The sequence below is a fragment of the Mauremys reevesii genome, linkage group 11 (assembly GCF_016161935.1).
Source record: "Mauremys reevesii isolate NIE-2019 linkage group 11, ASM1616193v1, whole genome shotgun sequence".
NCBI lineage: Eukaryota > Metazoa > Chordata > Testudines > Geoemydidae > Mauremys > Mauremys reevesii.
The window spans coordinates 24,351,513-24,367,038 of NC_052633.1; the positions used below are offsets into that span (position 1 = coordinate 24,351,513).

General features: G+C 43.7%; 1 long non-coding RNA gene across 1 annotated transcript in view; it reads left to right on the forward strand.

Annotated features, from left to right (window-relative positions):
* The first annotated feature begins 8,505 nt into the window (after positions 1 to 8,505).
* Positions 8,506 to 15,526, forward strand: part of LOC120375149 — a 30,324-nt gene continuing 23,303 nt past the window's right edge. The window contains exon 1 of the long non-coding RNA XR_005586463.1: positions 8,506 to 8,587. This is a non-coding gene — a long non-coding RNA (uncharacterized LOC120375149). The remainder of the gene's footprint in view (positions 8,588 to 15,526) is intronic.

Below are 15,526 nucleotides of genomic sequence, written 5' to 3' on the forward strand. Positions count from 1 at the left end.
GTACCCGTAGGGTTAGACTCCCATTAGGATTCTTTTAAGCATGTTGAGCTTGAATGATTGGAACGGGGGTGCAGGGAGGATCATAGAATATCAGGGTTGGCAGGGATCTCAGGAGCTCAGCTAGTCCAACCCCCTGCTCAAAGCAGGACCAATTCCCAACTAAATCATACAGCATCATAGAATAGCAGATAGAATCATAGAATATCAGGGTTAAACTGGAGCCACGTCTCCTGCTACGCTGAGTGGGAAATCGAGGCCTGGGGCCTAACTCTTTAGAGTGTACGCAGCTAATCATCCGAGGGCCCTGGAGCGCACTGTCAATGCCTTTTGAACAGGGTTCTCTCTTCTTTGCAGAATATGGCCCCGAGAAGAACGCAGCAGTGGGGGCGGGGCCGTCCACAGAGCAAGCCTACATCTCCAAGGTGGTTCTGCTGGTGAGCGCGGCCATGGGAAAGTCAAGCACAGCCTTCCGCCGTGTGAAAAACGACGTCAGGGAATCCGTGCCCACTGTGGGATGTGAGTGAGTGGGAGCAATGAACCAATCCTTTGGTGCAACACAAAGGGCCTGATCTGCGTCTCCCTTGTAGCAGGAGTGTCTCTGCTGAAGTCAGCGGAGCGACGCTAGCGTGAAGTCTGGTTTTGCTTAAGCTCTCAGGCCCAGCAGAGAAGCAGCAGGACGTCACTCAGCAGGCAGGGTTAGGGGCTCCAGCTGGCAGCTCTGGCAGCTAACGGAACATGACTCAACAGACCCCGTGAGCGCGGGGTTAGTTTGGTTTCTCAGCTCAGGCACAGGACTGACAACGGCGAGATCCGGAAAAGTCTGGTTAAGGTGGCGCAAGCTGTGCAGGCTGATGTGCCCATTTTAAAAGCTGGGCCTTGTCTGATGCTGCTCTTCAGAGCTGGATCTTTAGGCACCAACCTAAGAAGCACGTCTGAAAAAAGTCAGGCCTCAACATCTCCTGCTCCACCGACACCAGTGGCAAAGTGCCTTTGGAGTTCACTGGCAGGGAGGCTCAGGCCACAGGCAGGACACATTTCTCTGCTGGGGTAGATTGGAGACAGGAAATCATGAACAGGGGACCAGCAACACAGCTGTGTTCATTGTGGAGTCAGAGTGACAGCTAGCGGTTCATTGCAGGTAGTGCAGCATTTAAATAGGTCACCTCAGCGGAGAGTTTTGGTCTACACCGGCAGTTCTGAGTAACCCAAGAGAGTGTTCACCATTTACTATTAAATGTTATAGATTTTCCCCTCTGCGTTCTCTCCGTGCTCTCCCCCTAGTCCTGGCTCTCCCAGCTGCCCCCACAGAAATACTACCTATCGCACTGCATTATCTCTGGATGTGTGCCAGTCCCAGTCCCAGCGCTCACTGCGACATTGCACCACGTTCTTACTCTCGCTGCAGAAACTGACACAGGCGCATCCTGGAATCCCAGGAACTGCGCTTCAGAGTCTGATCTAGTGGGTTTGGGTTGGAACCACCCCTTGTATAATTCCTGGGTGTCAGAAAAATAGACGTAACACTCTGTTCTGCCCTGTTTGTGACAGAGGACGTATGACAACGGAGCCTCCAACGGATGACATTTAAAAGGCTATCTTCCCAGACTCCCAGCAGCTCTGCCCATGATATCGCTCCAGTCACACTAGTCAAAGCAGCCCATCTAGCCTCTCCAATGTGATCAGCAAACCTGCCTTTGACATTTTCCTGGTGTTTCAACAGACACCCACTCACACTAGAACTAGGTGAAATTTCAGCTGAAGATTTTTTCTGAAACAGCTGCAGAGCCACGGACACCATCACGTTTTAGGAGTTCATGTAGCCAGGTTGGTCCCAGAATATTGAAGAGACAAGGTAGGTGTTTTATTGGACCAATTTCTGTTGGTCGAGAGGACTATGGTGACCAGATTTTTCACACTTGCTGTCTGGTCACCATAGAGGGAGGCCATTGATGTTCATGGGACTGATCCCCACCTGTTAGAAGTTGACTTCAATGGAGGCAAGGCCAAATTACATAAGCAAGGATCTGGCTCGGTGTCTTTACATCAAAATTGGCAGAAAGACACTTTCTTCCTGTTTTAAAGAAGGGCCCTGACCTTTGCCAGGAGAGTGGGGATGGAGGCCCCAAGGGGTCTCCCACGCTGCCACACAAACCAGGCAGTCACAGTGCCTAGACCAAGGAGTGTGGTGTCATTCGCCAACATTACTTGGCACTCAGAGAAAGCCTCTGTCCCTCCCAGGGCTCTCTGGAGAGCTATGGCTCTGTACTGCCCCCTCTACCTCAAGCCCATGTATTTGTCAGACAATCTGGCCCTTAACAGATGGCTTCTGCCTGTCTACTGTGCACAGCCGCACATTTGAGCTGCTATAGCACTTTCAGACCAAGGATCTTCAAACATTTTGCAGACATTTGCTGGCTTTCACAGCACTCCAGGAAGGTGGATTTTAATTAGACCCATTTTCCATCTGGGCAAGCTGAGACAGAAAGGTCATACAAATCAGTGTCGGGGAGATTGCAGTATTTCTGTTACAGCAGCACCCAACAGGGGCCAGGCACTGTACAGCTGGATTAGAACTCAAGACTCCTAATTCCCACCCTGCCATCACATTTCCTCCAGCTAGACAGCTGCAAAACTAAAGCTTGCTAATGCCACCAATATTGATGGATTGAGCAAGAACCATTGTTCTCATTTTTCTTCCCCTCCCCATCTCCCAGCTACACCCTGCTGACATGCATTGGTGTACTACCGGGCGGTTATTGGGTAAGACCAGGTCACCAGCCTGTTTGTTACATTGCTTTTGGAAAGGGAGGGGGTGTTTTAATTCTCTCTCTCTCATCCTCCCTCCCCCCGCAGCCCTTTCCAACCGAATCTCGACACCCATCTTTCACACAGATCACCAAGATGAAGGTTAACATTAATTAAGGTGCATGCTATGGCTTTCTCAAGGAGCTGTCCCATCTCTGTCGCTTCCAGGTTCTTTCTTCACCCAGCTGGTATGTTTAGAGACTGCCACGATCAAGCTTGTGATCTGGGACACTGCAGGACAGGAGAAGTACCATGGGGTTTGCCATCTTTATTACAGGGGGGCGAATGCTACCCCTCTTCTATTTGACATAGCCAGAAAGGTAAGAGCAGCGATGGCTTGTTCTCCTGCCTCTCTCCTCCAGAAGGGTTTGTCTTTATCTTTATAAAATATCCCAACTGAATCTTGATCATGCAGCCATGCCGCAGGTAGGCTGCAATAGTTCTAGTGTAGGGTCGCTTCCCAATACGTCTCCAGACATTTCAACCAAGACTGCTTTTTCCTGCACACATCACGTAAGGGCTACACATCATGGGCAGGTTTATCCTTCTCTTCTGGTAAAGATGGGTGAAGACATGCAAGGAACTGGTACAGACATTTCACTGACAGTGAACAATAAATGCTCACGCTTTCCCCCTCAAAGCCAAGATTTCTCTATCTACCCCTGCCTCCCAGCCCAGTCCAGCTCACCAGCCAAGTAGGTAATGAGGGAGCATCACTAAGTGTTCTTTGTTCCCCTACCCTCATGTAACCCCACACCTGGGTGTGGTGTCCTGTCCCATCTAGTGGCACCAACACCACTTAGAGCAGAGGTAGGCAACCCATGGCAAGAGTGCCGAAGGTGGCACGCAAGCTCATTTTCAGTGGCATTCACACTGCCTGGGTCCTGGCCACCGGTCCGGGGGGCCCTACATTTTAATTTAATTTTAAATGAAGCTTCTTAAACATTTTAAAAACTTTATTTACTTTACAGACAACAATAGTTTAGTTTATATATTATAGACTTATAGAAAGAGACCTTCTAAAAACATTAAAAGGTATGACTGGCACACGAAACGTTAACTTAGAGTGAATAAATGAAGACTCGGCACAGCACTTCTGAAAAGTTGCTTATAGACAGCCTCCCAACCTGAAGCAAATACTCACCAGCAACCGCACACCATACAACATAAACACTAACCCAGGAACCTATCCTTGCAATAAAGCCCGATGCCAGCTCTGTCCACATATCCATTCAAGTGACACCATCACAGGACCTAATCACATCAGACACACCATCAGGGGCTCGTACACCTGCACATCTACCAACGTGATATATGCCATCATGTGCCAGCAATGCCCCTCTGCCATGTACATTGGCCAAACCGGACAGTCTCTACGCAAAAGAATAAATGGACACAAATCTGACATCAGGAATCATAACATTCAAAAACCAGTGGGAGAACACTTCAACCTCTCTAACCACTCAGTGACAGACTTGAAGGTGGCAATTTTGCAACAAAAAAACTTCAAAAACAGACTTCAAAGAGAAACTGCTGAACTTGAATTAATATGCAAACTAGATACTATTAACTGTGGTCTAAACAAAGACTGGGAATGGTTGTGTCATTACACCAATTGAATCTATTTCCCTATGTTAAGTTCTCCTCACACCTTCTATGGGCCATCTTAATTATCACTTCAAAAAGTTTTTTTTCTTCCTGCAAATGATAGCTCATCTCAATTGATTAGACTCTGCCTGTTGGTATGCATACTTCCACCTTTTCATGTTCTCTGAATGTATAAATATCTCCTGTCTGTGTGTTCCATTCTATGCATCCGAAGAAGTGAGCTTTAGCTCACGAAAGCTCATGCTAAAATAAATTTGTTAGTCTTTAAGGTGCCACAAGTACTCCTGTTTTTTTTGCGGATACAGACTAACACGGCTGCTACTCTGAAACCTGTTTGATTTTTGTTACCAGTAACTATATGATCTCATTTTGAATGTTTTTTCCAAGGTAGTGGTGTATGTACATTTCTTGAGTGGTGACTCTTCTTAGATGCTCCTGGAGTACAGCATCAAACTCAGCCATCGGTGCCACAGTTTTAAGGAAGTTTCCATTGTTTGGCCCAGACAGCTGATCTGAAGTGCTAGGTTTTGGGTAGGAAGCATTTTCAGAACATTTTGCCAGTACAGAGACTCTGATGCAATCTTCTCTTGATGCTGATCATCTAGGGTGGCCTTTAACCTTAGTCTCATCTCAAGCTCTTTCCACCTATGCAATGCTCTCTGGTGATTTGCTGCCTTCTCATGGCATGCCAGATTTTTCCAGTCCTTTGTTCCTGTAGAACCCAATGTGGCTGGAACATTAGACTGGAAGAGTTTGCAACAAAAACAGTATGCAGCATTCTGGGTTTCTGAGTACATAAGCCGTGGCCTCTCCACTTTGTCACCATTGGGGATTTCACACCAGTAATATGTTGGATGGAAACTTCTATTTTCATTGTCTTTGGGGAACATGAAGTTTCACTTGCTGTGGCCCATGCAGAACAAGGAAGTCCCTCAGGCTACTGCTCAAGTGGGTCCACAATCCTGGATCATCTAGACTTAAGGAACTAAACTCAGCAGCAGCTGCTTCTTGTGCCTCCACCACACTCTTCTCTGATCTACGCTTTTCTTCAGGAATGTGCTTGCTTACATCCATTTGAGATGGGAGATATGGATGCTGCAGTAGCTGCCAGGTCACCTGCACTCTGACTAACTGGAAGATCAGGCATCTCCTCACCACTCACATCATCACTGGGGCCGGAAGGCTCACGGTGAACATTTGTGTCTATGTATCTCAGGAGAGCTCCTTCCTGCTTAGATAAAGAAAGCAAAGGAAGCTTTTCTCTTTTTCTGAATGCTGCCCCAGAGGGGCGTTTTCTTCTTTCACTCATGACTGCTGTTCTGTGCCAGCTAGAGTGGCTCTCAACACTCAGTTGAAGGGGACAAATAAGCAGGTTGGTAGCAGGGCCTGAGTGAGGAAGATATCAGCATCTTAAGGGCCTAACTGGCTCCTATTATGTCAGTTGAACTCCTCAAGCGGGTTCAGGGAAGCAGCAGGAAACAGGAAGCTCCCTAAGAAGCTGGTGTGAATCAGTCCAGGCTCCTGGGGGTGCTGGAGAAGTACATAAGAGGCGCCTCCTCCTCTCTCTCCCTGCAGCTCCTGCTGCTTTCTGTTATTCTCTCTCACCTTTTCTCCTGCCTCCTGTTATGTCTCTTGTGCCCTCCTTCCTCCAGCACAGCACTCCACCATCTCTGTGCATCTAGAGCAGAGAGAATACAAATGCACCAGCAGCAGACACATTTTCTACACTCTGAGTCCTAGTGGTGCCCGCCCACAGTCTGGCATCTGAGGCTGCCACCTCAGTTTGCCTCATGGTAAGGCCAGCCCTGGGAATGAATATTTGTGATTTCAGCTACAGGGTTCTTCCAAACATTTCACAGTGACGGTGCAATGTGGTGTTAAATTTCAAATGACATATTCCACATCACCTTTTAAATAAGTATTGTTAGGCCTGAATAAAGATGTAGCACAAAACCAGTTATGCCAGTAAAAAGTTCTTGGTGTCTTTCAAATGTATGTAAATAAATTCAGGCAAAGAAATTATTAGATTGCAATCATTTGGCTATGAACAATTTTGTTAAATTAGCTGAAGAATGTATACAGTGCTATGTAATTAAAATTGTATTTGGCTCTAAGAGCACTGTGAGTGATGATGTTTTCTTTCAGTGTTTACTAGCAGGCGTTACAAGTAAAAAGCAAGCCAGCAAGCATCTGTATTAATGCAAATTATCTAACTAATAAGATAGGAGCCACTAAAAAACAGGGGCTGCCTATAAAACACATACAAGAAAATATGGGGTAATTCCCTTGTTTTGCCTAAAATCAACAAGAGTGTTTGAATATTTTAAGTAATGATTGACTTCCCAGAAGGGGTAGACTTCTGTTTTTGTCTTTCAGATAATCAAAGAAAACTAATGCCAGCTGAACAGCATTCAACATACCATGCATTTACTAACAGAGTAAAAATTATGTTTTGTGTTCTATGTTCTGTCTTGTGGTGTTTGTCTTGTGGCCAGAATTGATGTGTTTAATATTTTTATGGGATGGGGGATGGTCTGATTTGAAATCGAGCAGAAGGGTTGGATTGAAATGCAGATACTGGTTCTGTTCAACTTAGAATACAAAGTGTTTGGATACATCAGAAAAATGTGATATACTAAAGTCTTATACATTTTCTTAAGTAAGAGAAAAACTACATTGGCCAAAACTTTTAATTGACAATTGTTACTGAACTTTGCATACCAACAGTCTTTGAAAGCAAGGACATGGAAAGTTAACCCACTCCCCATATTGTACATGGGATCCTTCTGGCTACCTCAGACTTCTAGCCAGAGGGCTGGGGATGGTGGCAAGCTATTGGACTAGAGTTTGTATTGAATGAACTCATCAAAGTGGGTGTGCTTGTCTTGGTTTGTTGTTCTCAAGCTCTGTAATAAGATTATTTTAGTAAAACGGTATATGTGGCATATTTTAGATAAGACTAATGTATTGTGTAACAGCAATGTGTATGTGTTCATTGTTAACAAAAGGTGTATAAGTAAAAAGTAAAAGTTTCTTTTGTAGGTGAGGAAAAAAAAAAAGCCGAGAAGGGAAGAGAAAAAAAAACCCCAAGTTGACTGAGAAAAAATAGTTAACATGCTCAGTTTAAAGATGAGACACTGACTCTGTTCAAGGACACTGCTCACAGCTAAGACTTGGCTAACACCCAAAAAGGAAAAAGGGGGGGACTTAAATTTGCCCATGCAGCTATAAGATCTGCCAAGCGCTAATAAAATGTGTTAGGTTTTTTACAGGTAAAGAAGCACTTCCCGAAGACCCTAGCAACCCTGCCACTTCTTGAAACCAGAAGACTGAATCAATGTGAAGGTCCACCAGCGAAACACTGCTTTGGCTCCATGCTGGAAAGGCCCTTATTGAGTCCTGCTGACTACCAACACTGCTGTGAAGTGCCAAAGACTGACTGCCTGGACCCAGGATTCTCACTGCAAAATGACCCCTCCACCTCAGAAGAATTCTCCTACTGATGATTAGCCTATTTCTTTTTCTAGTTTTACTGTGTCTTCTGGACAGCAGGAAAAAAGGACAAAGTGACGTGCTGGTTAAACCTCTCCCTTGTCCACGGACAAATCTCCTGTGCCTTTGAATTTTTCTAAAAGAAGCAAAACCATTACAGGGTGATGTACTCAGGGGCGGCTCTAGAAATTACGCCGCCCTTCCCCGGTCCCACGGCCGGGGCAGAAGTGTCTGTGGCGGGTGCGCTGTTTCCGCAGCTCCGGTGGCGGGTGCGCTGGTTCCGCTCGTCCCAGGCTCCGGTGGACCTCCTGCAGGCATGACTGCGGAAGGTCCGCCGGAGCCAAATGCCGCCCTGCCAGGACAATGCTGCCCCACGCGCCTGCTTGGCCTGCTGGGGTCTGGAGCCGGCCCTGCTCCTTATCAACTGAGAGACAACTACAGGTCAATCAGGTTCAGCTGAGAAAGGGTTACCAAGGTAGCAAATTAGAATCAGCTGAGGGGGAGCTACCTGAAGGTAATTAGGACCAGGTGATTTCAACTTGGGGCTGCCTGAGACCTTTTTAAACCCCCTTCCTGGGAGGAAGGGGGGGGGGGGAAGCAGAGAGAGAGAAGGAGCCTGGCTGCCAGGAATGTTAGAGCAGCAAGCCTCCCCAGGAGGAGTGGCAGTACGCTCTCCCACAAGGTAGGAAAAAGACTTACTTTAAATAAGGCTGGTGAGAAGACAGGGAACAGACTTCCCCTGAGTCCTAAGGGGGACTGCAATTGCCCAAGCCTGTCTCCCCAGGGCTAAAAACAGCAGAAGCTGGAGAGACTGAGAAGGTACTTTGCCACAAACTCCATACCAGGAGAACCTAAATTGTCTTTATTTAGATGAAGAAATTTGTTGCAAGAACACATTTAATTCATAACTAAATCTGTTGTGGTCCTCTGGAGGCAAGGGAAGAGATGGAGAAGGAGGGTACAGGACAGGCATAGGCTAGAGAAATGAAATCTATTCTGATCCCACAGGATCTAATGGTGGCTGGCCCCTGCTTTGGTGCACATGTGAGGGATGGGAGAGACCTCTTGCAAAAGGGTGGCAAGGAAAGGTACATGTGGCCCTGCCTCCATGACAGAGGGCGAATAGAGCTGGCCCAGCACTGAGGAGAGAAAATGGTGTATCTTTCTGAGGGCTTCACATCTTCACACCCCTTGTCTAGTGTAAGAGACAGCATGTGGCTGCACTGTCTAGGGAGAACTCCAGGGAATCTGGCTCCCAGGAATAGTGTTCTGCTACTCCTAGTTGTGGTGGCTGATTCATTGGAGGAAGAAGCCAGCTGTGCCTATTCCTTGCCCCTCTGTGTGTACCTGCAGTGGACATGCAGGGAGGCTGTGTGTGGATATGGTTGTATGTGTCTTACTCCACATTACACCCCTGCGTGGCTGTTTAGGCAAGGCAATGATCTAGTCCAGTGGGATTACTTATGGAATAAGGTACTACTCAATGTAAAGGTGGCAAATCTAGCCCATAGTGAACATTTATAATGTATGGTAATTCAGTGAGAATCTGAAGGGAATTTTAAAGAAAAAGAGCTGAAAATGGAGGTTCTGCTAGCATGGCCTAATATTCTATAATAAAGTATTTTGTTACGTTAATACATACACACCTTTTAGCTTGAGATATATTGTAGCGCAGTGAAATCAGGGAAAAATAATAGAACATGGAAGTATCACGTACAGTAGGGGTTTCATGTACTGTATGATATTCTGCTAATAGAAGATGTCATCTTAATTTTAATGCAATTTTGTATTATTCATACTTGCATATTGAATTTTCACTTTTCATATTGTAATTTGTATTTGATCTCATTATTATACTTTCCTAGACGGCCATACTCCACTGGGGAATTGTTAGGTTGAGTATTTGGTCTAGTTTTATTTTCCTGCTCATGCCGTTCCCCTCTGAGGTGTTGTTAAGCCGAGAGTTTGATGTTTTATATTTTTAATCATTTGTATACCTCAGAAGGCTCATTATTTGAAAGCGTGGTATGTACATGTATATATATGTGTGGGTGTTGCTGTAAATAAGGAATATGGAAAATAAATTAAAACATGGACACAAAGTTGGGCACCTAAATATGTTGTTATGAACTAATTAATATTGAAGTAAAAAGTAGGTGCAGGAGCTGACCCCCCTATGAAAATCTGGCCACTTCTTCAGGTCTTAAATATGGATTAAGGTATTTACCTTTAGGTTCTTAAGTTTGAAAAATCTTGGCCTAAGTGTGCAAGTGTATGTGAGTGTATTTTAACCTCTGCATGCACATATACATATTTACACTGCATATTTAATATTATTGTCTCTTCTATGATGCCATTGGGCATTGAAAAAGTGGGAGCTATGAAAAAAATGTAAGTTCTAGAGTTTAAAAACTCAGATGAATCAAGATCTGGAGTTGAGACATATTACTATTATTCTTTATATTGTGGTAGAGCTCAGAAGCCTGAACTCGCAGCGTTGTGATGGGTACATTTTTTATTACACTGATAAAATACACATATTAAAACAAATTAATACTAATTGCCTTTTTATTCCTATTACTAAGTATCTATCCCAGACTATCTTGTTTCCTGTAGTCTTCAATGCTTTCTTTTTAAATGGTTCCCTGTATCACCTGTTTTTAGTTCTTTTTGAAGTCTGTTGTTATGTGTATATCTGAATGTGTGTGTGCTTGGATGCATTATTTATATGGGCACCTCTCTTGTCTCGTCCTTCTTGGATGTCTCTGCTGACTATTTATTTTTATTTCCCTTCTCATCACTGTAACACATTGTCCCCAGAGATGGGTAATTGCTAACAAAAGGTAGGACGATACTGGAATGAGACTGCAGTTCTGACAAGTCACGGAATTTGTAAGGGGACATGTGCACCCCCACTGCAAGAGCAGGACTCCAAATAATGACAGACCAGTGAGACCAGTCATTTGAATTAGCAGTGGTTATTATTACTCATGAAGTGTTGACCCCCTACCAGGATTGAACTGGAAATCAAGAGCAACCTTTGAGAGATGCAATCTAGTTTTATCAATCAGTTCCTCTCTGCAACTGTATCATTCCTTATCTGTATGCCGTGGCAGACAAGTGGCTCAGATTTCAACTTCCTTGCACAGAGCCAGAAAGTGTGATGAGGCCCAGTATTCTAATTCTACCTCACATACATACACTCTGATCAGAGAAGATAATTTCCATGGCAAGTAGTGATTTATTGTTATATATTCATTGTGGGAGTTTAAAAAAAATATCGTGTCTCTTTAAAATGAATCTTATACACTATAGTTCCCTGATAAAATGGTAAAGCACTGGTGGTCAACACTCTTATGAAGACATAACTACCTCATTTATGTCTGTCGTTAATAATCATCATCACTATATTACTGCTTTGCATCTATTTAAGTATGGCACCTTTCACCTGAGAGTCTTAAAACACTTTCCAATTACTAAGCCTCAACATACTTTGGTGAGGGAGGGAAGTATTATTATTCCCCTTTCACAGATGGGACAATAAAGGCACATTGGTGTGCGGGCTGATTTCACTATAGTCATAAACGGAGTGTATCAGTCAGGGATAGACCCCCAGAAGTCATCTGCTCCAACTACAGGAGCCACTTCCCGTCCTGCTGCCTGTTTAAAGGAAGGGGTGAACAGTTCAGCCCCACCCAAAGTACATTTTTTGAACTACAGACATCTCTTTCAATTGCATGTGCAGTTGCAGGAGTACCCCTTCAGAAGGGACATTTTCTACACTACATCGTGCACTGATAGTTGTTCAGTTTAGAAACAAAATTACATAGCAGGGAGCCAAAGTATAATCAATGACAGTTACATTATAAAGAAGACTTTTTCCCCATCACTGAAAATATACTCCTTCTGCAAGTGTGACTTCAGTGGAAGTCACGCGTAATTATAGATTCATTCAATGGACTTTGAGTTTAGGCAGCTTGCAATTTTATGATATCTCTGCTTGTTCTCAACAATAGAGACTTAATTCTGGTCATTTCTGTCAAGGAAGGAAATAAGCTTTTCTTGTTCTCAGTAGATATTTCAGGTACTGTTGGCATGATCTCTGCTTCAGCAGATTGTCTGTGGGCAGCTTTGCTTTTTATTAGCTTTTTCCTACAGTTCTGAATGGCTGCCTTTTATTTTAATTTTTCTATCTCCATACGGTATAGTGGACAATAGCATCAGGAAATCCGCTACATTGGGAGAGTGTTCGAAATCAGAACAGAATGATTGTTGCTCTTTGTGTGGGAATGTTAGCTCTGCAGCACATCTGATATATGAGTGTTTGTCTCTCAGCATTGCCAGATGGGTATGAATCCAGGATTTGGAGTGCTAAATTATCACAAGAGCATTGTGAGAATATTGGTTGCTAGTTGGTGGTCTTGCTATTCACCAAGGTGGCTTCTGTTGATGCTTCGTGCTAAGGTCTCCAGAGTTTGCCACTTTTAATTAATTATTTTCACCTTTTATTTTGCCTGGTGTTTGAAGCTTTGAGACCATGACTGTTTCACTTGCTTCAAGCTATATGAAATGATGGCTAGGAAAAAAAAAGCCTTTTGCACTTAAACGCCACTCAGTGATTTAATCACCATTTTTGCTAATTAAATCAGTCTCCAGCTTTTCCAAGCGCTCTGAAGGATATATTTTTACAAGACTACAATCTGTTAAGAACAATCACATAAATGTTATTCCTGGGGCACTAGAGGGTAGGGGAGATTTAGCTGAAGCAGAAACTGTAAGCCTCCTGCGGAGTCAAGTAAATATTCTCCCATGAGTTGCTTATGTGTGTACTCTATGCCAGGATATACAGTACTATCAATCACCTTATTGCCTCTTGTTCTTTGATTGTAGCCATAAACCCCAAAAGGACTCATTAGGCTTGTTTCATTTTTATTTCATAGTCTCTGCACTTGGAGGACTTTTAAAAATAAAGGTTTTTGCCTGGGTGAAAGTTTTCTGAAAACATTATGAAGATCAAACCAATCATCTAATGTACCAGACGGTCTTCAGAGTCTTTCAGCAGGAACAGGATCTGGAAGCAAACTGTGATTTATTCCAGTATTTCCAAATTAAAGGAAAAATACAACAGCTAACAGACAAACAAGTGGAGTGGTTTAATCAGTGGAACGTCATAGTTAACCAAATTGCAAATACAAGTTTAAGCTCTCGAGCCCAGATGGAAGAATAATGAGAACTGAAACTCAAATCAGAACAGGTGATGGATAACCCTAAAATAACATTTAAGAAAACAGAAAATTTTACATATAGCAAATATGCATTTATGTGCATTTATAGATAGTGTGTGTGTATATATATTTGTGTGTGTGTATATACACACAAGTGTGGGGGTGGTATAAAGCTTTATTGGCATGACTTTAACTGCATTACTCCTTTCCTCTGCTTTGGTATAGAATACTGCTTTTTTTAGTCTTGTATTGCTGATTAAAGGTAGGATAAAGGGTGCCAGATCCTCAGGTCAATTTCTTTCAATGGAGCACTGCCAATTTACACTAGATGCAGATTTGGTCCTTTGATTAGCAATGCATCAGACTCCTTGGAAGAATGGTGTCACAGAGTTCTGTATAACAAGTTGCCTTTCTGTGATCCATAAAAAATCAACTAAAGCTTCATCCAATGTTATGTTCAGTAAATGTATATCAAGACAGCACGTTGTTGATTTCCTCTGGAAGAAAGCCATCTGATTTATGTAGAGTTCAAATAAATGCCTTGTTAACATTTACAGCCATCTATTGTAGACTTATTCGCTCCTTACATCATAGCAGAGCAATGTCAGCAGGAGCTGGATTTAACAAAACTAAGAAGGAATTGGTGCTGGAAAGTTATAATGGTTAAGTTCTTAAGACTCAGTTCTGCAAGCTGCTCCACGTGGGTGGACCCTATTCCCATGCAATACCCCATTGACTTCAGTTAGGCTCTGTGTGGATACGTGGATCTGCCTTTCTGGAGCTTCTTACAAGATGAAGGCCCTGTGTTGGAAAGGACCAGGAGTTGGATGCTCCCTCTGGAAGGATATTAAGATCCCAGAGGGAGCTGCAAAGATACATTTAAAAAAACCCACAACTATCATGAATCTGTCTCTGTATGAGATAACATCAGAGCTAAAACCATGAGTTCAGCTTCCCTTTATATCATGGCTTCTCCTCTGAATTTTACAGTTACAGAGAAAAGTGGAATCTATCCAGCAAGCTTCTATTTGGGCTGGTCCAGGTGCACCCTACTTTGTAGATACAGATCTTCACAAGGGTGAAGGAACACAATTGCTACTGAGTTTTCTGCAGACTTCATGTATAACAATGAGTACATTTACCTGTACTACACATTAAGTGTGAAATCCATTGACTTCAATAGGGCCAGGATTCAGCCGAAGCACTTTTCTCCAGTTGAACAGATGGTGAGCAGTTTACTGCTGCTGGTTGATGTTAGAGCTGGCTGGAAATTCTCTGACATAATTGTTTTCTGTCAGAGTGCAGATTTATCAAAATAGAAATGTTTCAAGGAGATGATTAGAAGTTGACAAAGTTCTCATGGAACCCAGGTTGTGCTCTTAGGGAACTTTGCTTGCTAGGTAGCTTTTGAAACCTGTCTGGTTTCTTGCTTTGTCTCCTGCCAGCTTGCTTGGCCATTTCTTTGGCAGCCTTCCTGGTAGGCTGGTGGAGAGCTCAGGCTTCCAGGCTTCTTTGTCAGCCTGCCTGGAGAGCTTATGGGGAGATGAGAGCATGAAAGCCCTGGGAACACCAGTTCCCAAGCTCAGAGGCTCCTGGCTCAGCTGGTGCTCCCAGAGCTTCCAAACCCCTATCAGCTTACCAGAAGGAATTATCAAAATGAACCATTTTGACATTTCATAACACTATTTTGCTTGGTTCTATTTTGTGGAGAAGGTCAAAACTTTTGTTTTTCATCCAGCTTGGAACTAATTTTGAAATCCTCTGAAAAAGAATTACCATTCTCTGCTCAGCTGTAGCTGATGTAAAATAGATTTGGTTGTCTGTTGTTAAGGATTAAAATGACACATTCATCCATGAGTTTGTTATAAACTTTTCCACATTTAAGGTAAATTATTCCCCTACCCTGTCTACCAGAGATTGCTACTTCTTCATGGAAGAGTATATTTAGGGATGTCTTTATTTCCCATAGTGCTCCCCTCCTTTTCAAATGAAAAGTCAAGGGGGTTTCATGCTTCTAGGAGCATTGCCCTAGCCAAAATCAGCTCTAATTGAGCAAGAATTGGCTAGTGGAGGGTCTGAACCAAACCCTGGATCCAAATATTCCAAACTATGAGAAGGCTTTAATGAGAAATCTGAATTTAGATCCCAATCTGAATTCAGCAAATAATCCTTGTGTGATGGGTTGTCACCCCTGGAGTGCAGTCTGGGAGCCGTGGGAACTATTGTACCCCTCTAGCCACCCAACTGGGCTGGCCCTGCTCGCACTGCTTTGTGGGAGATTTCAAGCCAGCCTCATCAGCTCCTGTTATCATTCAACACGACAGAAGGTGGTGCCAGTCACCCAGACACCAGCCAATTTCCCAGCTCCCCAGGCACCCCTCCCTCTGCTGGTGTAT